The sequence below is a fragment of the Dermacentor albipictus genome, unplaced genomic scaffold (assembly GCF_038994185.2).
Source record: "Dermacentor albipictus isolate Rhodes 1998 colony unplaced genomic scaffold, USDA_Dalb.pri_finalv2 scaffold_13, whole genome shotgun sequence".
Lineage (NCBI taxonomy): Eukaryota > Metazoa > Arthropoda > Arachnida > Ixodida > Ixodidae > Dermacentor > Dermacentor albipictus.
Window position 1 is genome coordinate 2,123,779 of NW_027225567.1, and position 21,290 is coordinate 2,145,068.

At 45.4% G+C, this 21,290-nt stretch overlaps 1 long non-coding RNA gene across 1 annotated transcript; it reads right to left on the minus strand.

Moving 5' to 3' along the window:
- Window positions 1-13,624: 13,624 nt before the first annotated feature.
- LOC135917818 (uncharacterized) lies at window positions 13,625-20,942 on the minus strand. Its single transcript, XR_010569422.2, has 4 exons — window positions 20,523-20,942; window positions 19,684-19,777; window positions 17,360-17,521; window positions 13,625-13,706 (listed from the first exon to the last, which is right to left on the minus strand). It is a non-coding gene; the product is annotated as an uncharacterized lncRNA (long non-coding RNA).
- Between the last annotated feature and the right edge of the window lie 348 nt (window positions 20,943-21,290).

Consider the following 21,290-nt stretch of genomic DNA (forward strand, 5'->3'; position numbering starts at 1 on the left):
ACATCCGCTTTCACACAATGGTCTGTTCGTGCTACGCTGTTCCAGCGAGCAAAAACCGTTTGCACCAGACAGCAGAACGGCACGCGTTATATTGGGAGCATCTGCAAAAATTTAAAAACTTATGGCTACCCTCCGTTTTTTGTGTCCTCAGTAACGAAGGAATTGTCACTCCCAGAAAGACAGCGTTCTACGTCGCCTCTGAAGAAGTGAGCTGCCATTCCATATGTGCCTGGCGCAAGTAAGACGATCGCTCATATCACGCTCAGGTACGACCCCAAATTGCGCATGTGCCAACCTGCAAACTAAGAAACGTTTTAGTAAACGTAAAAGACGAATTGCCACAGGAAAATTTCCCCGATGTAGTCGACGCCATAACGTGCGAGAACTGTGATTACAAGTATATCGGTCAAACAGGTGCCTTCAAGAAATGTGTGAAAGAGCATGAGTATGACGTCAAGAAACTACACGTGGCCTCGAGTGCCCTTGGTGAGCAAGTGGCATCTACAGGCCACAATATTCACTGGGCAAGTACACGTGTCCTGGCCAAGGAAAAGAAACTTGCGTCATGCCTGCATCTAGAATCCTTGCACATACAGACCACGGCGTACACGCTGAATAGGCATGACGGGACACTTCCGACCGTGTACACTCACTGCTCGCGTCACGTATTGAAACGTACTTAAATACGTTGTATCTTTGTTATCGGTTTTACTGTGAACAAAGCTACCATATGGCCAGCCGAAACGTCATTAAATGTTCAGCTATCTTGGTCGGTGCACCTTTTCGCGCTTATTCATCAAACTTCAAGGGCGACAACATCGGCACTGCGCGCCGCATGCTGTACGTGCGAGTGAAAGCGTAGCGGGTAGGGGGATTGGTCAGCCGACGATGGTGAATCAGTCTTGTGTGCGCAAGGGAGAAAAGCGAGGAGGAAGCGCGCCGCCTTCTGTCGCGCGCGATGCATCGGGGATAGTAGAGAAAGGGAGGGGAGCGGGCCTTGGGATTCTGTGATCTGTCAATCTGTGATTGCGCAACATGTTCATTTGCCTTGTTTGATGCATTATACGCAGTGACTTTTGTTTAGATATGTAGATTTGTTGGAGAGTTGTATGTATATTTAGATATCTTGTTGCGAGATTTTGTGTATACGAGCAGTGAACTTTGTTTCCAGTCACACTTTCTTGCCCTTTATCAAGCTGTATCATCGCATTTGTATAGCCCATTGTAGCTTCGCATTTCTAATGTATATTTTGCAGAACTCCTGCTTTTTATATGTGCTCTCTGGTGCGACTATAACTTTTGTGCAATTACTCACAACACACGAGCGGTGACAGATACTCCTGCGCAATGCATTGGAACGAAGGTCAGCGTCATTTAGATTTTTCCCTGACCGTTGCATATGTACAGAAATGTAAGGAAGGTTCTTTTATTACAAAGTTTTATTAAAATATTTCTCCTCATATTGTTCGTTTCATGGCCTTCACGTTTTTCATATCAGCAGCATGCACACCTTTGCTGGTTTCGAAATCATATAGTTCTAAACTTCGTTTGATATTTTCGTATAAATAGACAAAAAATGGTGGAAGCATTGATATTAGTTATTTCTGGCACAGGTTATTCGGACATATGAATATGTTCTTCTATGAAAAAATACATATTTTGCAGGTCTCGACAGTGCGTAGCGCTCAAGAATGTGTTTACAGCTTCTTTGGCAAGAGCAATGCGGTTATCATTGATGTATGTGACCTCTCGACAAATTCTATAAGGAGCTCGCCGAGCGGGAAGGTGAGCCAGCCCCCCCCCCCCCCCCCCACGAAATTCCTGGCTACGCCACTGATATATATATATATATATATATATATATATATATATATATATATATATATATATAAATATATATATATATTATGCAAGGCCCTCGCCATGCTCCGACGTGGCGTATTGCGTCAGTCGGTCTACAAAAGGCTAAACGTACGGAAAAGCAGAGTGAGTGAACTCGTTACATAAAATTGAGCAGTACGAGATCAAGTATTACACAATAGTCAGCCGTAAAAGTCGAAATTGCTGTTTATACATCGTTAGGCTGTAGAAAATTAACAATTGTGGAAATGCACATGCAATTCTTCTAATTGCGTGTCACACATCAACAGAATATTATAATTGAAAGTCTACTCCTTCGTATGCAGATATCACTCAGACAATAACACATGGACATTCTGTTGTAATGGTTGGGGTCGGGCATGAAATAGATGGTAGCTGGTCCATGCCGTCGTCCAACTTATCCACGCTGAAGACGTTGTTGAAGGGAGAGACTTGTTCTCATCGAAAACGAGGAATATGGGATTTACTTACAGTATCTACATGAGAACGTTACAGTTCATCATTCTAGCAATAAAAAATATCATTCTAGCATGTATGAAGGAGGATGAACACCGAGGAGCCGCCAACGGCTCCTTAAATGCACTCTGTCCTCCGTAGATCCCTAGGTGAGGGAAAACGGCCGTTCGATCAAACGGAACATTCAAAGTCATCGTAGCCAACCCGCCTTTGAAGGGGAGGCTTTACGCACTCACTTACCCACAGGTTGCACTCAGCACGCCGAAGTGAGTGGGTTCTCGCAGACACCGTGATGCCCCAAACTAACGCCTCTTTATCCCAGAAAGGACTCCGCAGAAATTGGCCGCCGCGTCTCTCCATTGACTGACGACTTCTAAGCTGCGTGAGACGGCACGGCCAAATATCTTCCAGGAGCTCACCTGCTCCAAACAAGCCATGCCGGGGTCAGAGTACACACTAAATATACTCAGCCGGCTGCGTCTAGCCATCTCGGCGGCATTCCGTTGGGGACGCGGCGCATTGTCCTCCTTGTAAAAAAAGTCGCCGCCACAGCCATGGTAGCGCCGATGGGGTGGGGACTGACGTCTGGTCGTCCTTTCAAAGTGAGTTGTCACAGCAGACCTAGTGACGACATTCCGTCGGTCGCTTCCCCGAAGAACACAAGCCTCCGCAGGTTGGTGGGCTAGAGAATTTTGTAGGTGTGTACCTCTGCTGGCCGTTCGTAACAGCTCCTCCATAGCCTGGAAAATCTCGACTGGCCAGTGCTGACAACCGTTTAGCAGGAAGAGAATGGCTAGTAGCAATGGGGGGGATGCCTTGGCTTGCAGTGGCCAGCTGTGAAATGATGACACCGCCCCAAAATATCCAAAAAGGACCGGCAACTGCCAAACGAACCCCACAACACGGCTCTGTGCCGAGATGACTTATCTTGGATCTCACTTTACACCCGCTAGGCTTCAAAAAGAAACAAACATAAGTGCAGAAACAACAAATGCTGCATTTCACTACGCAAATTTTTGAAGGTATTTTCTGCTGACAAACTGAGCAATCATGGAGGGAGGGCTGGATCTTCTTGGCTTAACCGAATTAACAACAACAACCCTAAAATTAAGGCCGGATCCTCAAACGCAGAATCGAAATTGTCCTGCTCAAACCATCCGCATTGCTATGCAACTTTGCCTTCTTATATCTAACGGAGAAGTTGTATTCTTGGAGCGTGAGGCTCCATCGGAGCAAGCGGCCACTATTGTGTTACATTTGATTGAGCCATATTAGAGGACAGTGGTCGGTCTGGAAGATGAACCTCACTCCATACAAGTAACACGACAACTTCAGGGCTGCCCAAACTAACCAAGCACATTCCTTCGCCGAAGCGCTGTAGGCTTCATCTACTACAGTTAGTTTACGGATGGCAGAGAGTATAGGATGTTCCTGGTTATCGTTGCCGATCTGGCTAAGTACGGCGCCCACACCCGTGTCACCTGCGTCAAACTGAACTATGGATTCCTTTGCGTAGTCTGGCGCGTGAAGCACACGACGAGAAACCAATAGTGTTTTCAAACTTTGGACAGCGTTCTTTGCCCTTATCCCAGTGCACGCTATTCGGTGCTCCCTTTTGGAGGGCGTCCGTTAAAGGACTTCCCATTTGCAAGTAATTCGGAATGTACCGTTCCTAGTATATGTCAAGTCCTAAAAGATCAACGAATGTCTCCTTTCGTGCCTGGCTGTGAAAATTCTCCAATTGTAGCTGTTTTCAGATTGACCGGCCGTCACGTACCCTGACCTACAACATGGCCCAGATAAGTAACCTGTGAACAGCCAAACCTGCTCTTTTCCGTCTTCATCGATAAGCCGGCTTCCCTCAACCGCGAGAACACCTGTTTGAGGTGCGATACGTGTTGTTCCCAGCTGTCCGAACAAGTTGCTACATCATCCAGATATGGCAAGGCGAACTCCTGCAAGTCTTTTAGGACAATATCCATTAACTTAGAGAAGCTAAACAGCGCGTTCTTCAGCCCGAAGCTGAGGGCGCGTGGGGAAAAGTGCCTACAGGTGCGATAAATGCGGCATAGCGGCTGGGACTTTCTGAAAGCTGAACTTGCCAGTATCCCGGCACGAGATCTATAGTTGAAATGCATTTAGCAGTGCTAGCTCTTTCAATTCGTTCCTCAATGTTGGGTATCGGGTACAGCTGATCCCTAGTGATGGCATTTAACTTCCTGTTGCCAACACACGGACGAGGCTCCTTATTAGGGATTCCTACAAGTATTAGCGGTGACGTGTAGTCTCTCCCAGCGGTCTCAATAAATCCTTACTCTAGCATGCGCTGTATCTCTGCCTCCAGAATTTCTGTTTGTCGTGGAGACACCCTGTAATGCTTCGATCTTACGGGTTCGGTTGATCGAAACTCTATTTCATGCGTTATTAGTTCGGTTCTCCCTGGCCGATCGCTGAATCTGTCGAGATACTCCCCTAACAGGCCTCTTAGCTCATGTGCTTAGCTCTTACACTGATTTCAGAGTTGGAGGTCGTCTTATACTCATTAAGCTCATTACGAGTGTCATCCTGCTCTTTGATTGTACAGTTAAGGACTCCGCTCTGCTCTACGTACGGCTTCATCGAATTGCAGTGGTATATACTCCCCTCCTTCCTGCGACCCGGCATTTTCAGAGCATAGTTATTATCTGAAAGTTTGTGCAACACTTCAACCGGTCCATCCCAGTGAACTTCAAGCTTGTTCTTTCTTGAAGGTTTCAGGATCATTACCTGGTCTTCGGCATTAAACATACGACGCCTGGCATTGTTGTCGTAATAGAACTTGGCGTTCTTTTGAGCTGCTCCCATGTTCTTTTCGACTAGTTCTTGGGTTGTACTTAGCCGTTCCAGTAGTTTTAGCACGTATTCTGCCACTGTTGGACTTTTTCCTCTTTCCTCCCACATCTCTCTTAACATTCTCAGTGGAGAACGGAGTGTCCTGCCATACACTACTTCTGCTGGCCCTGCCATACACTACTTCTGCTGGCGAGAACCATGTAGCCTCATGAGGAACCGTTCGCAAAGCAAACAAAGTTGCCGGAAGACAATTCTGCCAGTCCTCCTTGTGCTCGTAACAGAGCGCCCGCAAAACTCGCTTAAGCGCTGAATGCCACATCTCTACACTATTTGACTGAGGGTGATGGGCGGAAGTGTGTATAAGCTTTACTCAGCACTTTTGTAAGAATGTGAAAGTCAGTGAGCTGGTGAATTCTGACCCTTGATCCGCCTGAATTTTGGCTGGTAACAACTCGCGCAAATACTGTAAAAAGCGCGTCTACTACTTCGGTGGTGCTGAGCTCTTTCAGAGGGATTGTATCTGGAAACATTGTAGCCGGACACAGCATGGTAAAGAAGTACCTGTAACCCGACTTTGCCTTTCTTAGAGGCCCTACCGGGTCTATCACAAGTCGTCTGAAAGATTCTGCTATTCAGGGCACTCCTTTTAGTGGAGATTTCCATGTTTCTCCTGGTTTACCCGAGCTCCGGTAGGCATCGCATGATGTTACAAAGTTTTCTAAGTTTTTGAAACAGCCAGGCCAGTAGTATTCTATAAGCAATCTTTCCTGGACTTTTTCCAATTTTACGGCTCTTTTCACTTCGACCGCGTCACCGGTGGACCATAAGAGTTCGTGGCAGGAAACCACTCCCGGCCTTTTGGCCGCTCGGCGAGACCTTTTCTTACAGAATATACAGTGCAAGGGGAGGAGCCACCTCCCGACGATTTCCTCGAGAATTCCGGCTGGCAATTAGCTGGCCGAAGGCACCATTTAACGAAATCGTCGAAAGACAGGCCCGGTAATGGAGCCAGGCCTAACACGGTGCCCGGGCACAACGATCGTGGCAGTACCGGAGTTGGTGTCAAGAGCCGCATTATTCGACGTGGAAGACTGCCGCCGCTTCCCAGGGAGGACATAAAAACTGTGATCAGAGTGAGGGGTGGCCTGAATATAATCAAGATAGGCCCAACTGTGGTGGCTGATGCAATCAACACCGCTGCTTGCATCGAAGATTCGAAGCGTGAAGCCGACACGATCTGTTCTAACTTTTAACAGAATATCGTCGTGGTCAGTACTCCCGAGGAGGAGAACGCAATCAAAAATGTTAGAATCAAGGATATTTCTTGGCGGGTCGTCTGCACGAGGTAGCGGCATATCGCATGACACCACATGCTACGTGCAAAGGTGTAATACGAGTAATACGGTGTTGCAGCGCAAGATTGTTAATGCAAGAAACCCCCTGGCGCTGGCATCCAAGAGGATCAAGGACACCGGCACTGTCATAGTTGCCTTTGACGGATACCGTGTGCCCAACTACGTCAGGTATGACAATTCATTGGTCAGATGTACTTTATATCGTAAGCAGATCGACATCAACTACGCTTGCGGATGGCTTGGCCATCATGCCGACGTATGTCCGACATCCAGCGAAGCCGTATGCAGAGGATGTGGAGCTTCGAACCCAGACGAGCTGCATCAGTACATGCCTAAATGCAAGTTGTGCGGCGAGGGTCATCTCACGGCAGGAAAGGAATACAGACAACGCTTTAAAATCCCACACGTCGTTCGACGTCGTCGAAGAGAACGAGTCAGAGCCGAAAGGAGCCGGATGAGAAGCCCTACACCGGATTATCGTGGTGCTGAGCTCCAGTTCCCGGAGCTCGACCATCATCGGTCCCAGCATACAGCCCCCGAGGGAGGTCGCCGTCACTCCAGATCGCGGTCTAGGTGTCGTGACCGTTCCTGGAGTTTATCCCGGAGCCATTTCCATGGTCGCTCTAGGGGACGATCTGCTTCCATGGTTCGCTTCGAGCCCAGAAGCCGGTCCTGGTCAAGATCCAGAGCCCGGGGACATGATCATCAGCATCAGGTGGTCCACAAGGAGGGCCGCCCCACTTGGGCAGATCGGGTCCGTGGAGGACCACCAGAGGTGATGTCGAGATTGCTGCCAGGGCATGATGATAGTTTGGAAAAAATCACTAGATTAGAGCGCGAAAACACGGCCATGAGAGAGAACATTAATAGGCTAATGGCTGAGATAGCAGAGATTAAGGGCGCTAGGAACTCGCAACCCACCGCTACCGTCAACGCGGAAATTCGAGAAGTCCCGATGGCCGATGGTAGCGACGGGTCACGACCACCGAAGAAGAGGGCAATAGCTTGTGATCAAGAGAACGTGTCACATAAAGCTAAATCAGAGGTGCGCGAGATGTTAACCGCTCTCAGTGAAAGTGTGAAACAGTTAGGTGATACGATCACTGAGATGCAAAGCAAGATGACGACCTTAGAAGCAAACACCAACCATCGCTAGGCCAAAATGGAATTTTTTCTCGAGTTTGTTGTGGGCCCGGTAACGCCACCGAACCCACCGATACGTCTTTCTGACCCAACAGCTAGCAACGTAGCCCCGATTCTAGTCCCACCTAGGGTCGGTGTTCAGCTCGTAATAGATGGCTCCGCCCCTTGAGACATTCCGAATTTCCCAATGGAACTGTAGGGGCTTCTCTAGGAAAAAGGCTCCCCTACAGCAATATCTACGCAGTTGTGAAAAGATGCCCCAGGTTATCTTATTACAGGAAAGCCTCTCGCCTGGCATCTCGATGACTGGGTTTTGCTCGGTCGCCGTGCAGTCGGGGTGGAGGAGGGTATGTACTCTCGTTAGTAAAAAACTCACTCATATGACACATGATCTCAAATTGGCTGGTAGTAATATTGAGTATATTATGGTAAAGATTATACCTGGTTGGGTCAACCGAGGCAGCATATATGTTCTTAACATATATAGTAGTCCCAACGAAAAAAGGCAACGATTTAAAACTGCTCCGCAAGGCTATAGACATGGCAGGCTCAAGCGCTCTTATTGTCGCCGGGGACTTTATTGCCCCGTTTCATGTCTGGGGTTATAAATATGATACCAATAAGGCTAAGTATCTCTGGCAGAATACCATGGATCTGGATCTGACGCTGATCACTGACCCTAACTTTCCAACCCAAATCGGGACATCCACGAGTAGAGACTCTACCCCCGATCTCATCTTCGTCAAGAACGTGACTTAGGCCAAATGGAATAACTTGGCTGAGAACCTTGGTAGTGACCACTATATTTGTGAGGCCCAGCTTCCTGACATGGGTAAAAAATAGCGCGAATTCTCGTACACGGACTGGGATAAATTCCGCAAGCTTCGGGAGGAGAGGGCTCCCTAAAATTCCCGACCTACCATAGAGCAATGGATGGTTCAGGTCCAAGAGGACGTTCGGCGTGCAACCTCTAAGGTCTGCACCGACCTTCCTGTTGAGAAAATGGATAGCAGGTTAGCCCATCGGTTAGAGGCCAAACAGCACATTCTCAACAGATGGAAGTGTCAACGACTTAATCGTAGGCTACGCAAAAAGATATCTGATATTAACAAACACATTGAGAAGCATTGTGTAACTCTCCCTAAACAGCAGTGGGATGAGGTTTGCAATTTGATAGACGGCCAAATGTGCAACGGTAAAACTTGGAGCTTGCTTAAGCATCTGCTTTAACGAGACCAATACTAAGTCTAATCAGAGGCATGTCATTGGTAGAACCATACATGAGGCCGTACGAATGACCTCTGAGGACGAATCATTCCGCGCGATTGCTAACAAATATCTCCCAGTCGGCTCAGGGTGGTCTCCTGTACATCTCGATTACCAGGGCCAGGCCAATTCCTACCTGGATGCAGAGTTCGGCGTTGAGGAGATTCGTAGGGTACTACATGGACTCAATGGTAGATCCGCACCAGGCCCGGATGGCATCTCCAACAAGGCGTTGCGAAATCTGGATGAAAAATCAATCGCATACCTCACAGAGGACAATAATGAAATTTGGAGGAATGGAACCGTACCATTCTCTTGGAAGGCTGCTCTCGCAGTACTCATCCCCAAATCTGGCAAAACACCTAGCGTTGACAACTTGAGGCCCTTCTCGCTTACATCCTGTATGGGTAAGGTAGCGGAGCACGCGGTCCTGAATCGACTCTCCCGGTTCCTGGAGACTAACGACATTTACCCCCATAGTGTGATAGGATTCAGACCAGGCCTGTCCACACAAGATACCATGAAAATGATTAAGCATCAAATCATAGACAACGACTCTAGCGACACTCGAGCCGTTTTGGGACATGATCTTGAGAAGGCCTTCGACAGCGTTCTATATTCGCATATCCTAGCCTCGATATCTCGGCTCAATCTGGGTGAGAGATTTTATAACTATGTTAGATCGTTCCTATCGAATAGGAAGGCTACCCTCCGGGTGGCCGATCTCGAATCACACCTGCTGGAACTTGGCGAGAGGGGCACCCCACAGGGGTCAGTCATTTCCCCCTGTTTATTCAATATAGCCATGGTTGACCTAAGCAGAAAACTTCTCGAGATTGAAGACATCAAACACACTATGTATGCTGACGATATAACTATATGGTGCACAGGAGGCATTGACGGTCAGGTTCAGGGAGCCTTACAAGAGGCAATAGACACTATTGAAACCTATCTCGAACCCACCGGTCTCAGGTGCTCCCCCTAGAAGTCGGAACTTTTGCTGTATAGTCCCAAGAAACGCGGTCCAAGGCCCAAGGGATGGACATTATTAGAAGACAGACACATTAACTTATATATAAGAAACGGTTGTCGTATACCCAGAGTCGATTTAATCAAGGTCTTGGGCATGATCGTTGAGTCAGGGGTACAAATGGCAAGACTATACGCAAGCTAATTGCTAAAACTGAAAGCGTTGTTCGTTTAATTCGGAGAGTATTAAATCGGCATCATGGACTCAAGGAGGATAACCTCATTCGACTAATGCATGCCTTCGTTCTGTGCCACTTTAGATACGTGGCAGCCATGCATCGATGGAAACGGGCAGAGCGGGATAAATTGAATGCACAGCTTAGGAAGATTACCAAGCGGGTTCTCGGGTTACCCGTATACACTTGTACAGAGCGCTTAATGCAGCTTGGCATTCATAACACTCTTGAAGAGGTTGCAGAAGCCCAGGAGCGTGCACAGCTAACTCGCCTCACAACAACGAAGGCAGAGAGATCCATCCTGCAGGAACTCGGATATCACCCCGATAGAGTAGCGGATGAGTTCTCTGACGTTCCTCCGTCGATTCGTGAGAACATTACGGTCGCGCCAATACTTAGGAACATGCACCCCCATCATAATCGCGGTAGGTGGAGGGCAAGGGCGGCCAACCTCCTTAGGCAAATACACAGTAATCAGCGACAGGTGAGCTTTGTGGAAGCCGCTTCTTGTAAGGGACGTCGGGCGTTCACCATCGTCACTGTTGATGGTCGGCAAGGAATCACCAATGCTGCCTCGGTTCGGACGAGGGACTCCGAAATAGCTGAACAAATGGCTATTGCACTAGCCCTGCTGGATAGCTCACGGGATGTCATCTATAATGATTCAAGATCAGCAGTCAGAGCATTTGAAAAAGGCACCGTTTCCAAACAGGCCCTCAGACTTATTGGGGGCAAGGCAATCACGCACCACTTCATTTATTGGTTTCCGGCACATCAGGGTCAGATAAAGGGTGCTGCTCCCAACCTTAACGAGTCGGCTCATGGGGCTGCGCGTGAACATGCCCACCGCGCTACCCTCGACCAATCGGAAGCAGACTCCCCAGAGAACAGGGACACGCCCTCCACCTACAAGATTACTAAACACTACTATCTCAGCCGTAGAACCTACTTTGTTCCGCACCCGCGCCTCAATACAGCTCAAGCATTAACGCTCCGTCTACTACGTACGAATACCTATCCAAATCCGTCGCTATTACATAAAATCTATCCGGATACTTAGACCAACGCTACCTGCCACGATTGCGGACACACAGACACGTTAGACCATATGCTCTGGCGGTGTGCCTGGTCACGCTCTATCATAGCTAACAGCTCGGCCAGATGGGAGGCGGTTCTCCGCAGCCCTCTTCTGGCTGACCAACTCTGGGCTGTCCAGCAGGCCCACGATGTGGCCGAGAGGCTCGGCCTTCCGTTTCTCACGTCGGAGCGGCCCTTCGTGAAGACTCACGATCTGCAAGACTTTATTAAAGTTTTACCATACCATACCATACCAATCTTTCCTTTAATTTCTTTATGCGTAGGTAGCCAGACCACCGGTTTCCATGACAGAGACTCAAAAGGTCCTCCCTGTGCTTAGTAAGTACCACTAACTGATCTAGAATCCTACCCTTTCGGTCTCTGCAGTGCCGATACAACAATCCTCATCTCTCTTGTATCCTTACGTTGTGGCTTGCAATACCTTCTTTAGCTGTGTGATGTAGTTTAGCTAAGCTGTCATCCTTCCTTTCCTCGGCTGCCAGTGACTTCTTGTCCACGCGTAAGGTCTGATCAAAGTTCTATCAGGCCGGTGATGGCAAGGACCCTGTCTCGCTTGCGAGTGCGTCAGCTTGCTCGTCCTGCAGGCGTCAACTTTGACCCCCTAGTGATCCGCTCTCATTAAGCTGGTCAGCTGGCAGGGTTTCCTCAATCGCTTTTTCGTTCCTCAAGCCTAGCTCGGATTCGGTTACTGAAGTTACCTCTTTTGCTACTTCCGCTGGAGCAGCTTTTGCATTTCAGCTGAAAGCGACGCGATTTTACGACCTTGGCCTCGCGTCAACGCTTGTGCTACGCCCTCTCCCAGTTTAAGCACTTTGTCACGCAGTAACTGATCCGACCGATTAAAAAAAATGTAAGGGTACTGCGGCGACAAAGATTTGGAAACTGCAGCCTCGGTCGCTAGCTTCCCGAGCAGTCCACTAATTTTGATTTCGGCCATAGACAGACACACGCTGTTTTAACGCGACAGCGTTAAGGAGCTCGTGTCGCAGAAAAGCCGGTGCCATCGGCGTCAGTGTCGGCGTCGGCGGCGTTGGCCGTGAGCGAAACCTCCCGAAAGGCAATTCATAAATAAAAACAACTTGCAAGATGGGCTGAGTGGGAACTGAACCAGGGTCTCCGAAGTGTAAGACAGAGACTCTACCACTCAGTCTTGAGTTCGATGGTTCAAATCAGGACAAAAGCGCCTCTAGTGAATGTGGTGTTGCCATAAAAACCTGCCATAAAATGTTATACTGCGATGTATATCGGTAATTATGAGCATGTAAATTACATAAGTCGCAGTTAAACAAGTAGCGAAGTACCTTTCCGCTACATTTCTTCTGCGCTTGGCGCACACGCAGAGCCATTTTGCAGCAAACACAGAAGACCCCCTCCTCGCAATGTACGGCACTCCACCGACAGGCAGCGCGCCACTCGCCCGCTTCTCCCCTTTGTCTCGTTTGAGCGCACTGGGGCCGTGCAGGGACCGGAGCGATGATGCCCCAATACCCTCGATAACGCTATCGTGTTCCACTCTTGAAGGGGAAGCTTAAGCGTCCTGCAATTTTTTCTTCTACAACCTGTTTGATTCATGCTACTTCTCCAGTGAAGTCATCTGACGTCACGTACACTGTAAAAAAAAAATTTTCCTTACTTTACAGAAAATTTGCTGGTAATTTGTGACCGAACACTCTTCCGTAAATTAAGAACGGTCATTTCCGTAGAACGGACAACTGTAAAAGAGAGACCGTAATACAAGATACGAGTGCTTCTGTATCTAGAAAACGGAAGACTCTGCATTCTGAATCTGTACTATAACCGTTAAAGTACGGTGCTTCTCGTATTCAGAAAACGGAACACACTGTATGCTGAATTTGTACTATAACCGTTAAAATACAGGTGCTTGCCGTATTCAGAAAACGAGACTCCATATGCTATATCTGTACTATATCCGTTAAAGTACAGGTGCTTCCCGTATTTCCTCTTGCAGAGCAAATCTATTGTTCGGAGAATGTGCCGTCGAGGACAAATCTGCATAGGACGCGCGAGAGTCGACCGAATTTTATGGTGCACTATTTGCTGGGATCAGCCATGCTACCATCTGCGTTCAGAATGTGTATACTTGAGACACTGTTTTCAGCGGTCTTGAACAGAAATGCAATTTGGTCAACGCTCGCACTTCCAGGGTACTTTTGTGCACGATAGTACATCTCCTTTAATGCAAATGCAATGAAGGTAGCTCACAGCTAAAGCAGCTGGTCACCATTGAGAAAATTGTCTTGTCAACACACTGACATAGCTGCAGAGATAAAACATTTTGCACTTTGTGATATGAATGCACTGCATAGCATATATACAAAAATGTGCAACATTTCAGTCCTCAAGTTCTTAGATCACAGAAGCAACTTTATTTTCTTCAATCACTCGTCTTGCACTTCTTCCTGGTGAAAGTTGTTCTTGACCCCAAATGCTTGCAAGGATAAACTTGCTGCTGTTAGGAGAAACAAATAGTATTCGTGAATATCCATCCTAAAGAAAGCGGCAAAAAAGTATAATCACAGAACACGACAAAGCAGTAACTTTTGTGTTAGAAAAACATGTAAGTAGACCAACATTGTTGAAACAAGGGATGCTGCTGTAGCCAACATTTCGACATAGGTGCTTGTCATTATGGTAGCAAATGTTTTCCTTGGCTGTGTTGTTTTGGATTGTGCATAGCTCACTGGCCCCTAGCCTCATTGGGGGTGAAGAAATTGGTGTATATAATAGGTCAAGAGAAGCCAAAGTGTTAAAATAAAGGAAGGAAGGGTGTGCTTAGCAGTGGCGATTGTGATGGAGTGGGTATGAGCACTGCTGTCAGTACTTGCTACGAGTAGGGGTGACCATAATAGAAAACGGTGTACACATGTAAGCAGTCATTATACCAGTAGACCTAATCTTCCCATAAGAGAAAATAGGTATCAAGATAAACAGCTTGCACTTTTGGAAAAGGGAAACGAAGAATTAAGGAAAATAAATTTTGTATCAAGATGCATCTGGTTAAGATCACTGTAAATGGTAAATGAAGGCACATTATGAATATATATTTTGTTGAAAGCCGATGACGAAAAGATATATTAACCAAATAATAAAAAATAGGGACATTAAAATTAAACTGGGCATGACCACAAAACAGTAAAGAACAGCCTGTAGAAAAATATGGGATGGACAATATGATAACCAGGTGCAAGATTGCAAAACGCCGAGCGCGGTTTATATTCATGCTGCTGTTGACGGCTTCAAGTTTTTGTCTTCCTGTGGAACCTTTGTCTTACTTGAACAAGGAAATGGGTCATTTTTTAAACAAGTCAGTTCAAATGCGGTTCAAAGCTTCAGCATTATTACAATGAAAGAAAATGTGGGCAGTTTTCCTGGGTGCGCTTTCATCACCAGTTATTTCCACTGGTGTAAAATTTAATGATCTAAATGGACCTTTGCTCCTGGCAAACCATTAGCTGGTCTTTCTTTCAATACAGATGCCTGCACATTATGTGTGTTGGCAGGAGCGCTAGCGATCTACATTATAACTGTTGCCACAACCAAGGTGAAACTTGGCAACAGTGAGTGAAAAAAAAGCAGCATTCCACAATACTGATTCAAGTCGTCTGGAAAAGTTGCTTAAGTTATTGTACAAACCCCCCCAACCCACCATAGACACAATTATACACCACACTGACTCTCATGGTGTCAACCATGCTATTATAACACTAGACGTCAAGTGAGGAGAATTAGGGGATAAGAGGGCACAATTCTTTTTGTTATGACATCAAATGTGCTTTACATTAATGCTACATTCCAACTAACAAAGGAGCAGCCCGTTTGTGAGATAGTGACCAATGCATACAATAGCTAATGACATTCTGTGCAGCAGAATGTTGCCAGTGAGGTGTTATGCGCACAAGTGCACTCTTTCACACAAAAGGACATCCTGCAGTCAAACCTTGTGCAAACATTAGAGTTTGAAAAACACCACAGTGGAAAGCAGAGTGCTAAATTTGTTGAAGAATACTAAAAATTATTCGATTACTCATTATCCTTACTGTTCGTTAAAGCTTCACAGATTGTTCCCTATAGGTGCTGTAAACAGGCACCCTGCTTTTACAGTCCTAGCAACAATGATCTGTGGCACAGACAAGAAGAAATGCTCATGAAGTTTATGCAAGAGTATTCCCTACAAATTACAACCCATTTCACGTTCCAATGTGGTAGAAGAGGAAGAGGAAAAAAACTATTTTCTGGTGGAGGATGCATACCCCAGAATAGAAGAAACAAGAGTACCCTAACCATTGCTGCTGCCGATGCCTGTGCACTAGCAGCTACATATAATATGGCAGTTACAATTGTTTTCCACAAGCACTGGAAGCTGCTGCCAGTTTACCAGTACACAGTTGTAATAAATTTAGGGCAATTTAAATCTCTCTAATGGATTTATCTCATATGACACAATTGGAATGCAATATTCTGCAAATAAGTGAAGTGCGATGTGCCATCCCATACAATGAAACACCTTTGAAGAATCTGAATCACCACCTGCACTCATAGGCAAAGTTACACCCTTTGGAGTGCCCCTTCTGCCACACAATAATCGTTATCTGCCTTGATGCGTTTCCTTTCTTGAAAACGCCACGCCCGCTACACGCCCGGCATGCTATCATGCTGATAACGCGCATGCCGTTCGTTACTGGAAAGTACAGGGCTCGCGGCGTTAAAGAAAGGAAATGCATCAAGGCAGATGACAATTATCGCTGTGTGGCAGAAAGTGCACTCCAAAGGGTGTAACTTTGCCTAAGAGTGTGGGCAGTGACGAGGTAAAAGAGTGTGTTCTGTGTAAAGTAGTGCACCTGTATAACCTAAAGCTGTGGAGAATGCATTTAGTATCAGCTGTGAAGGTTTCTAATTTTAATTGCACACAGTAAAAACCTGCATGCAGTTTTGCAAAACGCAAACCCCCTACCTTTTTGTTGTTCAAAGGTAACGACACGTAGAGCCATAACATGTACAGTACGGGTTTCGTTCCCAAACAATCGAAGTGAAAAGCACCACCCTAAGTGTTATGTGCCTTCTGTCTCACATTTCCTGTCACAAAATTGTTAGTGTCAAATGCTGTGATCGGCAGAGAAACGGATTTCTGGAGCAATATAAAGTATTAAGTACTGTGATCTCAGTTCTTTCACTGCTGTTTATGCATTATCGTGTCTTAAAGTAAAAAAAAAACGCGGAATAAATACATGCGTATTTCATGTCACAACCCTCATGATGTATTTTGTAGCCTGGATTATAAAGGATTCCAGATTTACAACACAGGACAATTTTATTCCACTGAAAGAATGGCACCATGCCAATAATTCTGCATTTGGTGCTATATTTGTTTGTATTTACTTCAGTTGGAATGTGTGTGTATTGTCAGCAACATCACTTGACATGTTTTAGATTGACTGTTTTCCCAATTTTGGCAAATTCGTATTCACAAACACCCTTGTATGACACCAGGAACTTGCTTAGCAGGAGTATTTCTAACATTTGCACAGTATGAAGCTCTTGAATGCATATCTAAGCCTGGGATGCACGCCGCCCTCTAATCTCATCAGCAAGTTTCTGGAACTCATCTACAAGGTTTGTTATGATGAATGTCAAGTTGCTTGAACGGGAGAAATAGGGAATTCAAACAGGTGAATTATGCAGCATAAGAATGATGTCAGCAAGAAGCAAGCATCAAGAAGCACTGCCGCTCAATGTGCATAGACTATCAAATGCAAGAATTATTTGGGATGATTTAAAATTCTGGCAATAAAACGAAATGTCTTTTAATCTATATATAAGCTGATTATTCACTCTACTACCACTACCTTCACCAGAAACATTCATAATCATTATCCTATCTATGCCACATCATCCTAACTAATATACAAGCCTTCATAAGCTGCTTTTTTTACTGATAGTTCTCTATGGGAAAGAGGTGTCCGTATGAAGACCATATCATATACTTATTACCCGTTTTTTCATAAATGATAAGAGAAAAACTTCACACCAAAAATGCATTGAGCTTGAGCAATTTCTACGTTTGAAGCTGTTGATCCTTTTTTCTCTTTGCAATCGTTGACCCACCTGGTTAGCTAAGTAGACAGAAAAGCTGCAGGAGAAAGGTACAGGTGCCAAATTAGACTTGTGCCACAGGGGACCTTTGGACGGTCACTGGAGGAACTGCCTGTGGCCTCGGCATCTTCCTTGAGGGCCATGGCCATGTCTAATAAACCTTGTCTGCACAGGCTGCATAAAGAAGGATAATTTTTTTAACTAAGTCGTTTTCCTAAAAGAACCCATTTAAGTTGTATTCGTGGCTTTGCACCACAAAATTGACACATGACTGGCCACTCAAGACACTTTACATGTATTCACAGGCTTATTCCTTGGAAAAACACTTTTATGTAGCACACAATGAGTAACAGTAACAGAAAAGTGTATCGGGAGGCTTTCATATTGCTCTACAACTTTTCATTGACACTTTTCATTTAGTTATTTGAGATATTTATTAACTAATTAAGAATTACGTAATTAGGCAGAATGCAAAAAATAATCTGAGCATCTCCAAGCGATGGCAAACAACATTACCTTCATTCTGTCTAGTTACATTGCATTTACATATTTCTAAATCTTGGTGCATGATAGTTACGACACCCTGTAGATCATAAAACAATATTACAATTTTCATAATCATTTCTTGCGTGTTATTAATGGCTATGGCTGCTTCAAGTTTTTCTTTCAGTATGGTACAAGCAGTTTTGAAGTGAAATTGTTTTGCATCGAGGGCGTGTAATCTAGAAAATCAAGCAAAAGGTCATATTGTGTTCACTATTCAGATGTTTAACTAAGAAGCTGCAGGAAAAAGGAAACAGGACACAACACCTAATAAACAATCCAAAATTTGAAAATTTAAACTGAACAAGAAACCAGTTTTTGAAAACACAGAAAAAAAGCCAGCAGCTTACATCGAATACACCCTTGCTATGTACTCCAAGTGAAGTTGTTACCGCAATGCTTGGGCACCATGTGAACGTAACAATCAAAACTTTGAGCAGAATATTAACACCACTAAATGACCTGCCTTTGAAGATTCTTGATCTGAAATCCTCAACGACTTGTGCTGGCGTTTAATCTGTCGAGCTCAATCTGCATTCTCAAAAGCTGGCTCTCAGCCATAATTTCGCTAAACGCAACATCAGCTTAAATCTCAAGATAGGGTTGACCTGTAAATAAAGTGGATAATGCATGGCAAACATCATGGACACTCTCACATGTTAACCAGAGGGTTCACTCATGCAGCATGAAATTGTGATGCAGACACATGATATATTGAAGCTGGTTTTGTGAAGCGTTTCATGCTTCCAAGGCTTCTTCTCCAGTTGTGAAAGTTGTCTCCACTAGCTAACTAAGCGATGAGAATAAAAAAAGAACTTCAACATGCTCACATGTTGGTCATTTGCAAGTAAACAGCAGCCTTTTCGGGCTCCCAGGTTGCCTGGTGAAAATCTACTATGCCACAGTACTTGCGTTACCCAGTAGAAGCCACTTTAATATACAATGTGTTCAGAGCCCTTTCCCTTTTTCTGCTTTGGAAACAGTTTACCATGTGTTCAGTAGGCGTCGAGAAAGGGGACAGAAAACATTGTGCACCACTGAATTCTAATATGTTTTGCTGGATGCAGCAAACCGCACCTGATGCAGGTGAAGCCAGTGGAAATGCGGTGTCATGCAGTCGCTTGTCCTGGAAGCAGGGCATATGGTGGACTAACTAGTGCGTGCGATCATATAATACTGCTGCCGAAAAACTTTTCTTTGTTTAGTAGCGTGAAGCACGCATAAGAACCTAAAATGTGATGCAAACAATCAGTACCCATCGGAACACGAGTTTAAGGATACAATCGAATAATGATTTAGGTAAACAGCCTACACAGATACATATAAGATGAAACGGAATGAATTTTATACAATGCCAAGCACTTGAACACACTGTTTAAGTAAATATTCAAGGGAATGTGGGTTCGGACAGGTTGACACAATCTAAAAAGGTTAGCAGCGCTGCATGAAATGATGATGATTCCGTAAGCGAGACAATGTTTGCAGGTAACGACTTCCAATAAGCAATAGATAAAACTAGAGGCGAATTTTGATAAGCGTTAGTCCTGGCAAATATAGGTTTCTCTTTATGAACATGCTCTGTGCCTCAAATATATTACCTCAAGGAACCTAATTTGGCTTATAGATTAACACCTTCACATACTGCCACAGCTGCACTCTGTCATATGCGTTGCAATCATAAAGGAGTGCTTGTCCACCAGCACTCCAATGTCACTGACAGTGATCACCTACACATCTAAGTAGATGTTCATGATTCATGTAGGAAATAGCCAAGATAAAAAAAATCCACTCACTTCGAGAGCTACAATACTGCGATAACTTGAGAGAGATGGACCCACTGCAGGCAGCAGACCTCTTCTCAGCTTGAGCAGAACAACAGCAACAGGCCTTTCAGTAAAAGAAAAGGATTGATTAGTAATGATAAGTTACCTTGTTTTCGCTGAGTATCAACACAATCTGACTTTCATGCATATATACTCTCCGCTTTAATAATACAACTGAATTATTCGTAAAATAAAAGAGTATATGATGATACCATTCGCTTCTCTTGTATGTCCAAATTTTTTCGCACTGATACCCCGTTTACTGCTTGCTTACTGACACGAATGCCTTGACTGCCCAGACATCATTCGAAGCAACACGTCTTGCTGCACTGAAAAAAGTTGCACCAAGGAAACGCAGCAGAGCAGCCAAAGAACTTTTTTTTCTGGTCACAATTCAAACGTGCACCCAAGCAAGAAAGTAACGATCACAGGTAGTGAGCCATTGCTATTGCCTCGAACGTTTATTTCCGTATTCTAACAGAAGTTCTTGTATCGGATACAGTATGCTCTAAAGCCAATACAAGCGTCAATACAAGTGCCCAACTGAACGTAGTTTTCTTCTACGCTTTTAACCCGAGTGAGCAAAAAGTTAGAAGTACCTCACGGAAATTGCGATCGAGCCGATCGCGCTACCACTGGAATCGATCGGAAAAGATAGGGTGATCCCTTTCTCCATTCATGCGTCATTTTTGCCCTAAGACGTTGCATAGTGGTCTTTTGAAACAATATTTCTGTTCGCGACACCGGCTTACCACACATCATTTTAACACCTACGTTATGCAAACCAAATAAGATTAAAATGGGCTTACCTCATGAGCAAGTTACGAGTGCGCGTAGACTGTTGAACACCCGTTGAGAGCAAGCAGGCTATCCGTGTCCAAGCGCATACGTGCACCCAAACACAGGACAACTTCTTCGATGCCGCAGCGTGCAGAGTTTTGTACACGAAGTGAAAGACATCCAGCGCAAATATCTCCGCGCGATGACGGCAAATGACGAGCGCACAAGCGTACACCACACAGCGACAAATTCGGAACTTTGCCAATTCGAACGTGCCGAGACCCAAGCAGCGTAACCATCCATCGTTTCTGTTCTTCGCTCCCGATGCGTCAATCTCTCTTCCTTGGGGTCTTGCTCCACTCTTGAGTACAAATCAAGAGATATTTACGGCGAATTAACAACTTTTACAACACGACACGAAAAATTCCGGCTGACTACACATGTGTACCTCCGTCAGCCACTCCTAACGGCCGCGCAGCGCGCGCTGCCCCCTGGTGCCGCACTCTGTGAGCGCGGAGAACAGAGCAGATTCGGTTTCGTTTTCGCATTTCTGCTTTAGTTACTGGAACTGCAAAACAATTGCTTGACAATTAATTGAATTCTAAAGTAGGAAAACGCTTTCTCTCCCGCAAGTTAGTGCGTTTTATACAAACGGAGAGAGAATGCAAGAAGCAGAAAGGCAGGGAGGTCAACCAAACTGTTCGCTAGTGGGGATAGCAAACCCCTGTGCGGCAATAAGTGCAAAGCAGTGCACTGCTATGCGTCCATAAGCTCCAGTATAGTGATAATTTGGGCTG